General features: G+C 33.1%; 1 pseudogene; it reads left to right on the top strand.

Annotated features, from left to right (window-relative positions):
- LOC100915653 overlaps positions 1-17,042 on the top strand; it is a 72,803-nt pseudogene extending 55,761 nt beyond the window's left edge.
- The last annotated feature ends 352 nt before the right edge of the window (positions 17,043-17,394 follow it).

Genomic DNA, 17,394 nt, shown 5'->3' with positions numbered 1-17,394 from the left:
TTCTTTTTTTGTTTGTTTTATTTTCTTTCCTTTGTATCGCCAGCATTTAAGTACAATTCTTGGCATATAGCAATCACTTAATATATGCTCCTTAATTCCTTCCAATGAACATCTTTATGGAAATTTTAGGGTCACACGCCAAGATTGCCAATGCACAGCAGAATTGCGATTTTTAAAATTATCTCCTAATTGGCATTCTCAAATCAATCCTAAAGAGGTGGTAGCAATATATAAATTAACTCCAGGATCACATTACTACATGGACTTTCTGTGCCAGAAGAGCCAGTGTCTACCTAATTGGCCCACACTGTCCTATATGGTACTTTGAATCATTTCATGTTCATCTAGTTATCTGATATTTCTGTTTTAAATAACTACTGTCCAATTATCCCATTCAACCAGAACAGTAATAATGGACATTTATGTACTACTTTGAGGTTTCCAGAGCACTTTACAGGTTTTTTTCATTTAACCTTCCACTAATCCTGTGAGAAAGATATTTCCAGTATTAATACACCCATTTCATAGAAGACTTAGAGAGGTCAAGCGAATTAGTGAATGTCACAGAGCTAAAAATTATCTAAAGCAGAATATGAATTCTGATTCTGTCTACAATTCCAACAAGTCAACCAATATGCCACATTAGCTTTCTTGTTTCTTACATCATTTCTTTTGTCTCCATAATATGTTATAAAACATTTTCAACTAGGCTCTTATACCCTGAAAAGCATGACAGCTATTATTATATCATACATAGGGTATAGGGGAAAGGATTGGATTTATTAATTCATTTTGCCTCCCCAAATCTCATATTACTCAGATGCCTGCATCCACTATCTCTGCCAACAAACCTGTCTCATGTGAAGAGATGGTCTTCCTGGCCAAGGAAAACATCTTTACATGCACCAGTAATCTATTCTTATTGTCCAGAAGATTGTCCCCTCCATTATCCTCTCTCTTTCACTTATTTTCATTTGCCCCCTCTATCATCCTCTCTCTTTTACTTATTTTCATTCTTTGTTTCTACTGGCTGTATCCCTTCTGCCTATAAACATGTCCCTGTTTCTCACATCCTCTGAAAATCCTTACTTAATCCATTCATTCCCATTTTCATCCCAAGTCTCTTCTTCATTTTGTAGCTGAACTATTTGAGGTTATCTGTAATAGATGTCTCCACTTCCCTTCCTTTCACTTTCTTATTAATTCGACACCAGCCTCTGCCCTCATCTTTCAAGTAAAACTGATCCCTCCAAAATTGCAAATAATACTTTGATTTCAAAATCTAGTGGCCTTTTATCAACCTCATCATTCTTGATCTTTCTTCAGTTTTTGGAACTGTTAATCACCTGTTATCCTTGTTATCTTCTCTCTCATTTTTTTAATTGGGATCTAAAGACACTGGCCTCTCTTGGTTCTTTTCCTATCTTTCTGACTGCTTCTACTCAGCATATTTTACTGGATATTTGTACATATTACTCCCTTTAATCTTAAGTGTTCCACAGGGCTCTGTGCTAGCCTCCCTTTTTTTCTCCTATAATTTAACTTGGTAATCTCATCGGTACCTTTGGGTTCCATTGTTATCTCTATGTTGATGATTCTCAAATCTTATTTATCCAGAGCTAATCTCTCTGCTGACTTTCAATCTTGAATCACCAACTATCTTTTAGATTTCTCAAAATAGATGTCAAACAGATATCTTAAAATCGACCTACCCAGAACTCAATTTCTCTCAAAACCTCTCCTTACTATCTCCCTAATTATTGTTAAGGACCACCACCTTCCTTGAAAGTTTATAACTTAGGTATCATCCTAAATTCCTCACTCTCATCCCTCCCCATATCCAATTTATTGCCAGGTCCTGTCAATTTATCTTTGTAACTTTTCTAATATATTATTTTCTCTTCTAATACTGATACTTCCCAGATATGGACAGATACCTCATTCCTGGACTAGTTGAGCCAAATAAGCCTACTGGTTAGTCTCTGTGGCTCAAATCTTTAACTATTAAAGTCCATCCTTCACTCAGATATAAAAATCTCCCTAAAATAAAGATCATTATATGTGCACTCATACATGTGTACAATTGCATACACATGTCCGTATAACAGTGGTTTCTGTCACCTCCAGCATCAAATAAAAAGTTCTTTGGTATTTAAAACCCTTCCTAACTTCACCACTCCACACATGGACACATTTTAGTCTCTTATACTTTATTCCCTTTCATATACTCTGCCATCTGGTGACACTGGACTTCTTGTTATTTTTTACACATAAAACTTTGTTTAATAACTCAGACATTTTCACTGACTTTGCTCCATACCTGATACTCTCTCCCTCCTCTTCTCTGACTCCTGGTTTCCTTTCTTTTCTTCCCAGCTAAAATGCTATGTTCTATAAGAAACCTCTCCCAATAGCCTTGTCTCTTTTGATCATCTCCAATTCAAACCTACACATATATATATATATATATATCCTGTTTCCACATTATTGCTGTTCCTCCCATTAAACTGTGAGCTCCTTAAGAGCAGGGATTATTTTATGTCTTTCTTTATATCCCCAGTATTTAACATAATGACCAGAACATGGGGATGGATATACTTGATCCATGCTTATTGAATGACTAAATAGAAAACTTCCAAGTGAGAAAACTCCCTCTCTAAAAACAATATGTAGTCTTAAAAAATGTCAAAGCCTTAGATCTCTGAAGATGTAAAGAACTTGCACAGGGCCACATGGTTACTATAGATCAGAGATAAGATCTGAACTCAGATCCTGTTTTCAAAGCTGATTTATTTTACATAATGACACCCTGCCTCTCTCAGAAAATGAATATCCACACTCCAAACTCATTTCATATATGAGGAAATTGAGGGTCAGAGAGGTAAAAATCCTTTTTCTTCAATTAGGCAAATAATCAGTGGCAAGGCAAAACTCAGACTCAGATGTTCTGATTAAAAATCAAGAGATCTCATCAATCAATCAATTCTACAGATGTCATTGTGGCATTATCAATCACATTTCAATAAGGTCCCTATTACTGTTAATATCTCACATCATTGGTCCCATTTATTATCTTTCAAATTTGCCCTGAATTTCCCCTTGTAATATTAGCTTTTCTATGTGAAGAAAATGGACCAATGCAGCAATTTGATTGACAAAAAGTCCTGATCATGCCTTATTTTTCCCTGCTTTGTAATGCATTTTCCAGAGTCCTCTTGGTATAAAATTACCTTGGCTTTCTCTGACCAGAATTTGCATTTGCCTTCTAATTCCTAGTCCCTTAATTGAAAACAATATGTTCTACCAGAATTGCCCTGGTTAGTGTCATAATATTTCACAATTATTTTTTGTTGCTTTCAGTGATGTGTGGAGGATTTTCTGAATGAACACCAACTGTAATTGTGGAAGATTTTGAACTTTATCAGTCAATTATGGAACACAGATGATTGCTTTCAAGTATCCCTTGCAGTGTACTTGAAGTAAAAAGCTACTGGCCCAGTTATATCAGTAAGTTTCATAGCTTCTCCTTCTGGGTTTGAGGTGGAATGGAGGCAAAAAGCTTTCGACCCAGAGAAGATAAATTCAGGCTAAACAGCCTTTGCTTTCCAATCACTACTTTCACTGACCAGTGCTCTTATAGAACCTTCAGGGCTAGTGATTTCTCGTTTTTTATAATCCATTTCTTTAATGGCAAAGTCAGGCAGAGGTCTTGGTAAGAAGGCCTTTGTGTTATTTGAAAGGGGAAAAAAACAGAATAGCATGGCAGGAGCCCAACTTAGTTTTCTATTTTCTGGTCAGTTAGTTCTCTCTTTGTTCTCAATGTTTTTTGTTGGCATGATTTGGGAATTTTTTTCCTCCTTCTCATGTCATGCTGATTTAGTTATTCTTCATTTTGCCAGAGATCTAATCAATATGTTATATATATGGCTCATTTATTCAAAATTTAGCTACAGCAATCAGTGATGATCTCAGAAGCTAAAATCCCCAAATCTCAGAGCTACTAGGGACTTCCTAGGCCATTTAATCCAACCTTTATCTTAGTGATGTTACAAAATCCCCAGAATATAGTTATATATGTAAAATCTCCAATGAAAAAAAACCAATTCTTTTTAAAAGATTAGCAAAATTAAGAAGTCAGCCAACTAAGTTAAAAGGAAGAAAACAGAATCAAATCAACAATATAAATGTTTTAAATGAACTAGGTTAAATCATGTACAAAACCAGAAAAAAAGAACTGAGAACACAAAAGGAAAAAAAAAGGTTTACATTCAAAGTATTAATATTCTAAAAACACTAAAAAGAGACCTTAAAGAATCCAATCTCAAAAAAGGAAATAGATTTAGCAAAAAGGGAAATACCAAAATGAAGGTAATAAAATTTCTACTCTTGATAAAGTTTCAGAATTTATCAAACTTTTAAGAACATTTGAAACCAATACCACACAAATTATTATGCAAAAAAGAAAAAAATAAATGCACTATAAAACTGTTATTTATGAGACAAATATATATTAATTACCAAAACAAGGAACAATAAGTAAAAAAAAAAAGAACAATATCATTCATGAATATCAAGTCAAAATTATTTGTTCAGGTTCCCACAACTATTAACTGTATGAGGCTAAATATGAACTCAGAAAGATATGTCTTCTAAACTTCAGGAGTCCATTAAGTAACTTATACTCCCTATCCACAGATTCTTGATTTTACTGCTGTTTATTGGAAAAGCTTCTAGTCTATCCATAATGTATAGAATAAATGTAGAAATAAGAATATATATATATACATATTCACACAATATACATATATATATATACACATATATAAAGTTTTTAGGTAGATACTTTTTATCTACCTAGATAAAAAGATTAAAAGTCCATAAGAAAATCTTGTTCTATAAGCTGTAATATATTTTTACTAAAAAAATGCGACTTTGGTAAAGACTGTTCATCTATTAAGATAATTATGTGATTTGGAACTTTTTTCTAATATAATCATATTGATTATTTTCCTAAGGTCAAAACATCCTTGCATCCCTATTAGAACTACAACTTGGTCATAATTGTTTTTTTTTTTTAAACAAAATGCTGTACTCAATTCAACATTTTTGCTTAAGCTTTTTGATTTGATATCACCACAACAATCAATAGCATTTTTATATAATTATTAAAAATATCCAAGAAGTAGTAGTAGAAAATAATTCCTACCTGAATAGGAAAGTTCTCTGTACCAGATGTGTCAAATATAGCTGATTGAGCTTACCACACTCACAAGTGTTACCTGAATCATATAAAAATGTGATTGGGAAATATTTAACAAAACAAATTCCAAATAATTATCAAATACATAAAATATTTGGGAGTCCATTTATCAAAGAATACTAAATAGTGATTAGGTTTATTTATGAAATATTTCTTTAAAAAATAAAGAACAACATAAATAGCTGGAGAAATATTCAATACTTGGGGCCAGACCATTCACTTTAATAAAAAAAAAAAAAAAAAAAGATAAATTATAAAACTGATTTAGAGATGGTTTTAACAAATATAGTAAACAGACTTCATAAAAAACAAAACAGGCATTTATTAAATAACTTTTTTACCAGATACTTTAAAAATATCTCATTTGATCTGTACAAACCTGGGAAGTTAAGGGTATTACTATTTCAATTTTATAGTGAGAAAAATAAAGGCAGGTTAAGTCACACATACAAGGCCACACAGATGATAAGTCTGTGACATCTTGTTTCAACTTAGGTCTTCCTAACTCCCAGCCCAGGCCCAGTATTCTATCCACTGCTGCTTCCATTAGAATAAATCCAGGAAGAATCAGAAATCAATGTTTGTTAAATCCCAAAACACAAATTATCTTATAAGAATTGTTGGAAAACTGGAAATCAATCTGAGAGAAACTAAGCTTAGACTGGTATCTTGCATGGTATTCCTCAATAAATTTAAAATGTAAGTGACTTGAATATTAAAGACCATAACATAAAAAATTTTAAAAAGACACAGATAAAAAAGTTTTTGTAGCTATGGGGAGGAAATGAATTCTTAACCAAACAAAAGATAGAGGCAATTAAAAAGATAAAATAGATGATTTTAATTACATGTAACTGAAAAGGCTTTTTTATTAAAAAAAAAAAATAGCACATCTAATATGAGAAAGGAAATAGCCCATTTATGCAGAAAAACTATTGATATCAGTGGCATTTGGTCAGTATTTGATTATTAATGTGTATACATATGTAGAAGATTCAAATAAATATAAAGTCAAAGACCACATTCAATGGATAAATGGTCAGAATATATAAATAAAAGTACTCAAATGAAGACAACAGGAAAAAAGTATAGTGACACTATCATCTTCCAAGAACACTATGCTTCTTTTATGGAAAAGATAGTATCAGTGAATATAAAACAGTATTTTCTCTTAAGATTGCCAAGGTTAGTGTTATTAATAATATAGGAAGTCAGCAGATCTCATATCATTGCCAAGGAATTCAGAAGATCTAACTTCTTTATCATCTCAATACAGATCACTTAGAATGTGTAAAAATGAAATAAGCAAGAACTGGGAAGTGATAGAGATGAGATTCTATGCTTAAGGAAGAGGAACCCCACAAAGCAGATATTGTAGAAGTTTGGTTATGAATACCTGTATGTCTGTCATCTCTGTTACTTTTTAATTGAGAAAAAGCCAACTCTTCCACCCAATGGTCAATTTAAAAGTGAGCCTTTCCAAATGAAATAGCTATGGGAAAATCAAGATTTGCTTAATGAGGGTGGACTACTCTTTTATAAATAGTATTTATTCAGCACTACTATGTGTTGTGCTAAGCACTGGGATACAGATTTTTTTTAAAAGGAAATATAGTTCCTGCCCATAAGGAACTGACAATCTAATGAGGAAGAAAATAACCAAAAAGAAGTAGAAGCCTGGGAGGAGTAATGGAAAGTAGCAGGGGAAAGAATTTTTGATGGATTAAATGTTGGTGGAGTTAAAACTAAGCAGAGGAGTTATTGAATAGATAGCTGACACTTTGAGTCCTCTCTAAATGAAGACTAAGAGAAGAGGTTTGGGATTTTGTTGTTTGTATTTTTTTGTTCTACTCTGTAATCCAATTAGAGAAGACAAAAGAAAGTGAGAATAATGATGACGTATGACTAGCAAAATTGATGCTGAGCTTCCTACTGATGAATTAATATATCTGGTGATGAGTTTATCCTGGACAGAGCATGACAAAGATGTTGTTAAAATCAGAAACAAACCAACAGTTTTGACATAACTATAACTGAATTATTGGAGGGCAGAAATTTCAAGCCAAAATATATAATAGGGTTTCAAATTCATGTATATAAGGATCCCTGCAGCCTAAATATCAACTTGGTTTTTAAAGTGTAATGTTAGCTATACTTTACTTTTATATTTTTTAAATTTGTTTTGTTAAATATTTCCCAATCACATTTTTATATGATTCAGGTAACACTTGTGAGTGTTGTAAGCTCAATCAGCTATATTTGACACATCTGGTACAGAGAACTTTTCTATTCAGGTAGGAATTGAACTCTACGGTTTTACAGGCCAAATCAGGCTCTGTCATTTTGAATGATTCTGTCAGAAATATATACATCATAGCATATTAATTACTGTTGGTCTATACTATGTTATTATATTATATAATTATATATATAATAAAATATTATACATTATATACATAAATATAATATATTTTTGTAAATATGTGATAAAATGATTATAAAATATAAATAAAATGTTATATATAAATAAAACAAAATATAATGTGTATAATATATAATAATTATCTAATATATATATACTATATTATTATGGTATAGTATATTATAAGACACTATATTATATATGCATCTTTGCATATCTTCAAATTTCTCAAATAACTTTAACTATACTTTTCCTTTAATTTATCACATTCTATTTTAATCCTAGTTATTTAAACACACTTTCTCCCTGTCTTTACTCTCTTATGCATTAGATTTGAGAATAAGGCCTATCCATTATCCTCAGTGTCTAGGACAGTGCTTCGTACATAACAGGCATTTGGTAGCTATTTGTTTAATACTGTGTTATAGATATAAACATGTGAACTGAAATAGTCACGTCATAGTTTTACAGAAAAATGTTTCAAAATAAAAATATAAAGATGGTCTTTTAAATTTGGGATTTTAAAACACATTTTTCACTTAGACAACTTTCTCATTTAGAAAATTTAAATTTGTCCTTAGTCTTATGATCCTTTCCTTATTAATTATGGGAAAGAATCCTTTGGGGCAAGGGAGAAGTAAGGTAATCATAATTATATTTACCTCATGACCTGGATCTGCCAAGTACAGCATTCTAATGAATCATGTAGACAAGCTGAGACTCCAAGGACAGAAAAGCTAAACGTTAAATAGATTTCTCCCGAGCTTACTGGAAGTTAGGAAGTCTGGTAGGAGCAATATCTAACCCCTAACCTCATGAAGGTTAGGCTAGTTTTTCTTTCAAAAGTATTGCTATGTTCCTGGATACTTCATTAATGTCATTTTCTCGTTGTCTCAGTAAAAAGCAACCACAAGGAAGTGGAGGATCCCTCATATGCTTGATTATCATAGGAAATGGGAATATTCCCCAGTTGAGTCTGGTAAGTAGTACAGTGGATAGGGTTCTTGTTGTAGAATAAGGAAAAGGAGTTCAATTTTAACCTCCTATGTTTATTATGTGTGATCTTGGGCAAGTCATTTAACCACTGTCTCAGTTTTCCCAAGTATACCATTAAAATAATAACTGCACCAACCTCCCAAAGATCATATGAAATAATATTGTAAAAAACTCAGCACAGTGCCTGACAGTAAGTTATATATAACTGTTAACTAGTACTACTATCAACTCTAAATGCCTTCAATACTGATGTTTCAAATATCCTTCTCCAATGGCTAATTAGCCCTTCTTTTAAAAACTGTTGAATGACCTTTGAGTATCCCATTTAACTCCTGAGCGACTGACCTGGTCAGACCTATCTCAAAACAGCAAAAGAGCAAAATTTCTGTTCAAATCAAAGCAATTGATGAGCTAAAATTGACAGTTTGCTTGTGGCATTTCACCTGCAGCAAGTCATGTCCATTTGATGGGAGAAACAATTTTACTCAACTACCAAGAACGTTGATATGTAATCTGAGCAGCATTTCATAGAATTGATGACTGCTTGACCATGGCTGAGTAGCTTCAACGTGGGCTGGCTGTTTGAGCAATCATATAAACAATAATCAGGATGCATGGGGGAAAGACCTTCTGACATTCTCGGCTGCATTGGAAGTGAGGCTACAGCTAATTAGAAAAGACAATACCCATATTGCTCTACTCAAAGCACTGGCCTGAGGCATACAAGGAAAAAAATGTTTTTTTGTATTTTTTTATTTTCTAGCACAGCTATGTCTTACCTTTATGGGCATGTACTAAAGAGGAATAGAAAATAAATAGCACATAATTTTGCATTTTTATAATAAGTTTGAAACTAAACACTAGGAAACCTTGTCAGCCCCTGCTAAGCTGATTCCAATTAAGGCTTCTGGCAATGTTCCAGCTGTTTTACGACCTCAAATAGCACTGAGCATAACAAGGTTTATGAAGCATTCAAAAGTCAAATACCCTATTAACATAAACATGGAGTGAAATCAACTCTTCTACCAATTTTCAGCTTGCTTTCTTTCATTTGCAACGTTGGGCTAATCTAAGATGATGTCTGCTTCTTTTGTGGAGTCTTTTCTTCTTCTGTGATGAATAACAGTGATCAAATGTATCTAAAATAAAAGCATGTATATGTCCATTTTTTAGTGGGGAAATAAAGGAAGGAAAGAAATTAATTTTATTAAGTTTCATTTGGAATAGTAGAATAGTCCCTTAATGACATATTGGGTCAGATGAGAATTTTATGGCTTATTGAAGCACCTTACCTTCCCCACCCTACTTACCCTTTCCCTCTTGTCAGCAATGAAAAAATTAAGTTTGAGAATTAAGGTCATACATGTGGTTTGGTGATTTTGTTTGCATAGCTTTTTTGTTTTGTTTTGTTTTTCCTTATGGCCATTTTGGTCTTTGTGAAGTATATTTGCTGATAAAAATGAAAGACAGGCATTTGTGTTTATTCTAAATATCATTAATTAGTGAAGCCTTTTAAGTATCTTATTAGGCAGCCAATTAGAAATATAAAGCATCATTCCTGTTGGATGACAAGATGGGAATCTAAGCATGTTTTGGGTGCCACTTTTGCTATTGAATTATCTTGATCAAAATACACATAAGATTCAGCGAAAGGAAGGAAGGAAGCTGAATTAATGAATGATGCACATGGCTAGGGCCTATAACATTTCTCCCAAAAATATTTTGTAGGATTATAAAGATGTATAAGAAGATAATAGAGCATGTTGTTTTGTGTGGGTAGATATGTTTTAATGATGCAATGTTAATTAGAATTTTTTTTCTTTCTTTGAAGTCCAATTATACACTGTAATACAAGTAATTCCCTTAAGCTTTATAGCTATATATTATGGGAAATCATTTGGAAGTCTTCCTTTATTATTTTTCCTTATTTTGTATATTGAAGTTGCCACTTATAGGTTAGTTAGAAAGTTCAAAGACTTATGAGATTCCCTAAAACCTGGAATAACATTAGATACTAAATTGGGCTTTAGAAAAATTTAAAATCCTGGAGTATTTTTGATTAGTGGAATCTATTTTTGATACTGAGAACTTCCTCTAGCAGAGAATATTTTTTCCCTAATAATCACATTTAGATTGCTTCTGAGTCATATGTTGAAGTTCTCTCCTCTTCATAGAAATGTGATGTTAATAACTACTAAGAGGCTGTTTATATCTCTAGAACTGTTTTCTCTATACTCTTTTTAGGGCTAGAAAAAGTAGAGCTCTCTTTGTATGTATCACAGTGAAATGACTGTACTTCTAGGTTTGAAATATAGTTAAGCAAACTATCATATATCTTATTTATAGGAAGTATTTGTACTTAGGCATTTTAGCCATATGTTATTCCTCTTATTCTTTTTCCCTTCCCAATTGGTATTATAGCATGATATTTTTTGATAAATAAAACATTATTCATTTCTTTTTCAGATTAGTTTTCTATTACATGCAATTAAATTATTTCAGAGTATAATGAATTGACTAAATTTAAAACAAATGACGCAATAATAGACAATGAATCAGCTATATTTTGATGGCAAAAAAAAGCCAAAACAGGATAAATATAACAGACCAAGCACCAATCAACGTCCATATAGAATCCATCTTCCACTTGAACTCTGCATTGGTTATTTTTCATGATAGTAGAAAAGAATTTTGCTAACTATAAAATGTGTTGCCCTGTTCTATGCCTAGTATGTATATATAAATGAATGTATATGTACACATATATTTATATGTTTAAGCATGTATGTACATATATACCTGCATTTACACATGCCTGCATATGCACATATGAATAGATGTATATATGAAAATATATATAGATGCAGATATAGATTAGAGATAGAAATTAATATAGAGACATAGATTTCAATTTAGGTTTAGATAGATAGATATTGGTATCTTCTCTTTACTATATTTAGCATTCTTCAATGGTTTTAACTTATTCTTAATGTTATATCTTTTGACATTTGTCCAAAGAGAACCAGGTCACTTTTATGCATTTATCCTGTATTCTTGCTCTCATCTTTCTTATTTTTGTTTTTAAAATCTGAGCTGCTCTGTGAGTTTTCTGGCCTTCTAGAGTATCTTTAAACTATATCTTCTTTTCTTCCTATACTTATGTGAACACAACTCCAGAAAATGTTACTGAGTCATTTCATTTATATCATCCACTGTGAGTTCTTCAGGGCCTGCCTTTTGCCTTTGTATCCCTGGAGATTATCATAGTACCTGACACGTAGTGGTCTTTAATGAATGCTTTTTTGACTGACTGGCTAGTAAGCAATAATAAATATGGTTGACTGAATGAATGATGGACTGACATATAGCTTACCTTCCAATCATGTTATAAATTACTAGAGAATGTAATTTTTATTTCTTTGGTACTTCTCATGATACTATCCCAATGGTATAAATATATTAATCATTGAACAAATACTTGAATAAATGAATAAGTGAATCAATGAATGCTTCATTCCAAACTGACTTCCTCTTGGTCCTCTTCTATAAGAATACAGTTTACCTTTGTAACTGACTTAGGATGATTTATTTTATAGCTGGGATAGGTGCCCTGCAAAATTCTGAGATTTGGAAGAAACTTAGTATAGGTATGATTTTTAAAATTCTTTCTCATTATGTTTTTAAGGAGATTGTTAATGTTTTTTACCACATTACGCAGGACAAGACATATTGCCATTTTATTTGAACCTTTGTTTTGACCAGATTGCAAATTTTCTGTTAATTGGATCTTGAATTGTCCAATATACTATTATAGATTTGCTCCATGGTTCCTGCACATGGATTTTATTACAGACTTTCTCTCCACATCTGCTCAGTCATTCAATCTGTTCAAAATAATGTTTCTCTTATATACAGTGAAAAAACAAAAAGTTGTTTGGATACTGCACAAAGAAGAAAAAAATAATTTCAAATCCTTATTTTCCATGTATATGTGTGGCTTTAAACTATTTAATTGAATGGTCTTTGCTTATAATATGATCAGTTTAAAATTCAAGCAACAAGCAACAAGATGAACTTATGTTTAAAGAAGCAGATTGAGAGAAAAGTTGGTTAGTTGAATAGAATCAGTTTTAAAGTATTAAGATTTAGTATTCTTAGTATTAGTTCATTAATTTCAGGGAATTTGTCTACCTCCCCCCCAAAAGCACAATAAAAGAGTTTTGATAATTTTCCAATCTTTCTGCCTTTTTTCGTTATTATAACCATAAGCATATAACTTATGTTGTTTTCAAAATTAATATACTCAGGATGCAAAGGATGCAACATTCAGAGCATGAAGAATCATTAACGAGCAACGTTTGGAGAAATGTTCTTGCATTTCAAATGCTTCATTGCTTCATTGAAGAGTGAACACAGGAACTCACTCAGAAGCAGATGTTGTGCTTGCACGTATTACAAATGCAAACAATTATCCCCAAAGTGAGCAGAAAGGAATCAAGAAACCATAACAAACTCAGAAGAAAGAAAATAAATTGTGCTGAATTTTAAAATGGAGAGCTATGGTAGTTATGAAAATCTAGGACAATTATGAGATCCTAAGTTACTATACTGAGGTAGTGTTCAAGGCATTTTAAAATGTGATTGGTTTATCCAGTTGCAAAATTGGTTATTGGCATTTTTGAGAACCATAAGCTCAACAACTGGATATTATAGTGTTTTCTTTTTAAATATTTTAGTTCTCATGTTTCTAGATGTTACCATAGAAAATTCATATGGGAAAATACAAGTGAAAACCAACAAAGGACAAGAAATTGGCTGGTCTGATACTACTTAGCTTTAAGAAGGAAAAAATTAACTTCTGCAGTATGTATCAGGCATGGGACTATATAAAAAGGAATGGGAAGGAATTGTTGCCAAAATGCAAGAAAGCAAAAGGGAATTTCTATTATCATAGCAGAAGATCAACCAACAAACATTTATAGTAAGTGCATAAATAATGTACCTATCTCTGTGTGGCAGTTTGCTTAGCAAGGGGAATGATAGCCTTGCTATAATAATATAATATACTATATATATATACATATATGTAATAAAATAATAAGTCAGAGTATCTAGAGGATTTTGTTCACTTCTGAATACTACATTTTTAAAAGAGCTTTTGACAGGCTGGAATATATCCTGAGAATATATGCCCAATAGAATACGCAGAATTTTAAGAGGATACAAACCAAGAGGTTCCTGATCTCCCTATTTTTATATGTAAGTAGCTTCAGTATCAGAATAGATTTAAGGTCTCATTTTAATAGCATTGTAGGAATTCCTGCCTTCTGGCCTCCAAATCTTAATTGCCTACCTCTTTGATTGGGAGAAAATGGCCCAAGACTTTCTTTCCTTGCTTGAACATATTGAGTGTATCTTGACTTTCCTACTTTTGATGATGAGGATAATTGCAATAACTTAATTCTCTGTCTCCTTGCCCAAGCCTCTTTGCACTAAAGTCCACCCTCCATTCAGCTGTAAAATTAATCTTCCTAAAGCACAGGTCTGACTATGTCACTATCTTATTCAATAAACTAGTAGACCTCTGTAACCTCCAGGATCAAATATAAAATCCTGTTTGACTTGTGAATTCATAATCTAGTTCTTTCATATCATTCCAATCTTCTTATTCCTAACTCCCTTCTATATATTTTGTGATCAATTCTCCTTGTTGTTACTTATACAAGTCACTCTCTACAATTACAAATACACAAATCTCTACAAATACACAAATAGTTCTCTACAATTCTCTTTGTTGTTGCTTACAAAAGTCACTCTAACTTGTTCTCCCTCTTCCTTTCAGCCTCCCAGGTTCTCTGGATCCTTTCAAGACTCCACTAAAATTTTATCTACTGCAAAAAGCCTTTCCTCGACCTCTTTACTCTTTTCTGTTGATTAGCTCCAATTGAGTTTCTATAAAGCTTATTTGAACATGTTTATATGTTGCATTCCCATTAGACTGTTTGCTCCTTGAAAGCAGGAACATTTTTGGCCTTTTTTCTATATCTCTAATAATTAGTGTCTGTTATTAAATCAGAAAATTGTTGCTTATTTGATTTGAATTTATGATGTCTTTGTTTTGGCACTTAAAATAATAGTATCTTCCTAGTTAAAAAAAAAAGTGACTATAATTGAGTTGATGTCAATAGAACATTGACTTTACAATCTTGAACTGATCCCCAGGCTTTATCTTTAAAGGGCTTTACTCTGGAAACAGGTGGGGAGGTAGGGCCAAGATGGCCAAGTAAAAGCAGGAACTCACCCTACCTCTCCAAAATCCTTGAAATAATGACTCTAACCCAAAGACCACAGTTTTTGGGACAAAAACTCACTATTTGACAAAAACTGCCAGGAAAATTGGAAACTAGTGTGGTAGAAACTAGACATTGACCCATACCTAATACCATATACCTAGATAAGGTCAAAATGGGTTCATGATTTATTCATAAAGAGTGATATTATAAGTAAATTGGAAGAACAAAGAATAGTCTAACTCTCTGATCTGAGGAGAAGGAAGGAATTTGTGGCCAAAGAAGAACTGGAGTACATTAAGAAATACAAAATAGATAACTTCGATTATATTAAATTAAACAACCAATGCAGACAAGATTAGAAAGGAAGCAATAAATTGGGAAAATATTTTTATATTCAAGGGTTCTGATAAAGGCCTCATTTCTAAAATATATAGAGAAATGACTCAAATTTATAAGAATTCAAGCCACTCTCCAATTGATAAAAGGTCAAAGAATATGAACAATTTTCAGATAAAGAAATGAAACTATCTCTAATCATATGAAAAGGTGCTCTAAATCACTATTGATCAGAAATATGCAAATTAAGACAACTCTGAGATACCACTACACACCTGTCAGATTGGTTAAGATGACAGGAAAAGATAATGATGAATATTGGAGGGAATGTGGGAAAACTAGACACTAAAGCATTGTTGGTGGAGTTGTGAACTGATCCAACCATTCTGGAGAGCAATTTGGAACTATGCCCTAAGGGCTATCAAACTGTGCATACCCTTTGATCCAATAATAGTGTTTCTGCTGGCCTTGTATCCCAAAGAGATCATAAAGGAGGAAAAAGGACCAACATGTACAAAAATGTTTGTGGCAGCCCTTTTTTATAGTGGCAAGAAACTGGAAATTGAGTGGATGCCCATGAGTTGTTGAAGAATGGCTGGATAAGTTATGGTATATGAATGGTATGGAATATTATTATTCTATAAGAAAAGATCAGCAGCATAATTTTGGAGAGGCCTGGAGAAACTAACATGAAGTGATGCTAAGTGAAATTAGCAGATATTATACACAGCCAAAAAAGATTATACAATGATTAATTCTGATGAACGTGGCTCTTTTCAACAATGAGATGATTCAGGCCAGTTCCAATGATCTTGTGATAAAGAGAGCCATCCACATGCAGAGAGAGAACTGTGGGAAATGATTGTGGATCGCAACATAGCCTTTTCACTCTTTTTGCTGTGGTTTAGTTGAATTTTATTTTCTTTCTCATTTTTTCCCTTTTTGTTCTGATTTTTCTTGGTGCATCAAGATAATTGTATAAATATGTATACATATATTGGATTTAACATATATTTTACCATGTTTAACATATATTGGATTACTCACTATCTAGGGGAGGTGGTGGGAGAAAGGGGAGAAAATTGGAACAAAAGGTTTTTCAAGGGTTAATGTTGAAAAATTGCATATGTTTTGAAAATAAAAAACTTCAATTAAAAAGTTACAAAAAAACACAAAAAAGTAATGACTCTAAACAAATTGTAGAGCATCAGAATATCCCAAAAGACAGAGTAGACCCTTTTGCAGCCAAAGGCAACTTAGAATATCAGCAAAAAACCAGGGTGGGAGGCCAGCATACAGTTCCAGTGCAGACTGTGCCTGTGTAGCCATGAACCCTCTAGATCCCACCTGACCTCGGAATCAAAGGCAGTCCTGGTGGCTTCCAGATTTCTCAGTCCAGAGACACCTGGAAAATCATCAGAAAAGATCTGGGGAACCAGGATGGGAGCCCAGTGTACAATACCAGGGTTGTCTGTGCCAACACAATCTCATCCCTTATGCCAGCCCAGCCCAGACCCCAACTTCAGCAAAAAGGACTCCTAAATCAGCTGCAGTGCTGGAGGCTTCTGGATCTTTCAGCCCAGGGACACCAGGAAGGATTTGGGGTCAGCAGAGAGGGTCTGTGGCAGCAGAGTCAGAGTCCAGTATGCTGCCTGGTGCAGGCTTGCTGAGCCCCAACCCCTGCAATGTTGCTTTAGCACTAGATCTTACAGCTACTATGGAAGGTCATTCCTAACAGCTCCATGGCAGAAAAGAGAGCTTGTGGTCAGATTCGTTGAAGGATTTCTAAAAACAGCTGCACAAAACTCCTGAAGCTTGGAACTGTGCACCCTCCACCCTGGAAACAAAGACCTACTCTAACAAAGAGTAATAGGATGGGGAAATGAGCAAACAACAGAAAAAGCTTCTGACCATTGAAACTTATTATGCTGACTAGAAGGGTCAGAACATACACTCAGAAGATGATAACAAAGTCAAAACTCCTACACCCAAAGCATCCAAGAAAAATCAAAATTGGGCTCAGGCCATGGAAAAGCTCAAAAGGGACTTTGAAAATGAAGTAAGAAAGATAGAGGAAAAAGTTAGGG

The sequence above is a fragment of the Sarcophilus harrisii genome, chromosome 1 (assembly GCF_902635505.1).
Source record: "Sarcophilus harrisii chromosome 1, mSarHar1.11, whole genome shotgun sequence".
Lineage (NCBI taxonomy): Eukaryota > Metazoa > Chordata > Mammalia > Dasyuromorphia > Dasyuridae > Sarcophilus > Sarcophilus harrisii.
Note: the sequence above shows the minus strand (reverse complement) of the source record. Positions and strands in the feature narration are given on the sequence as shown.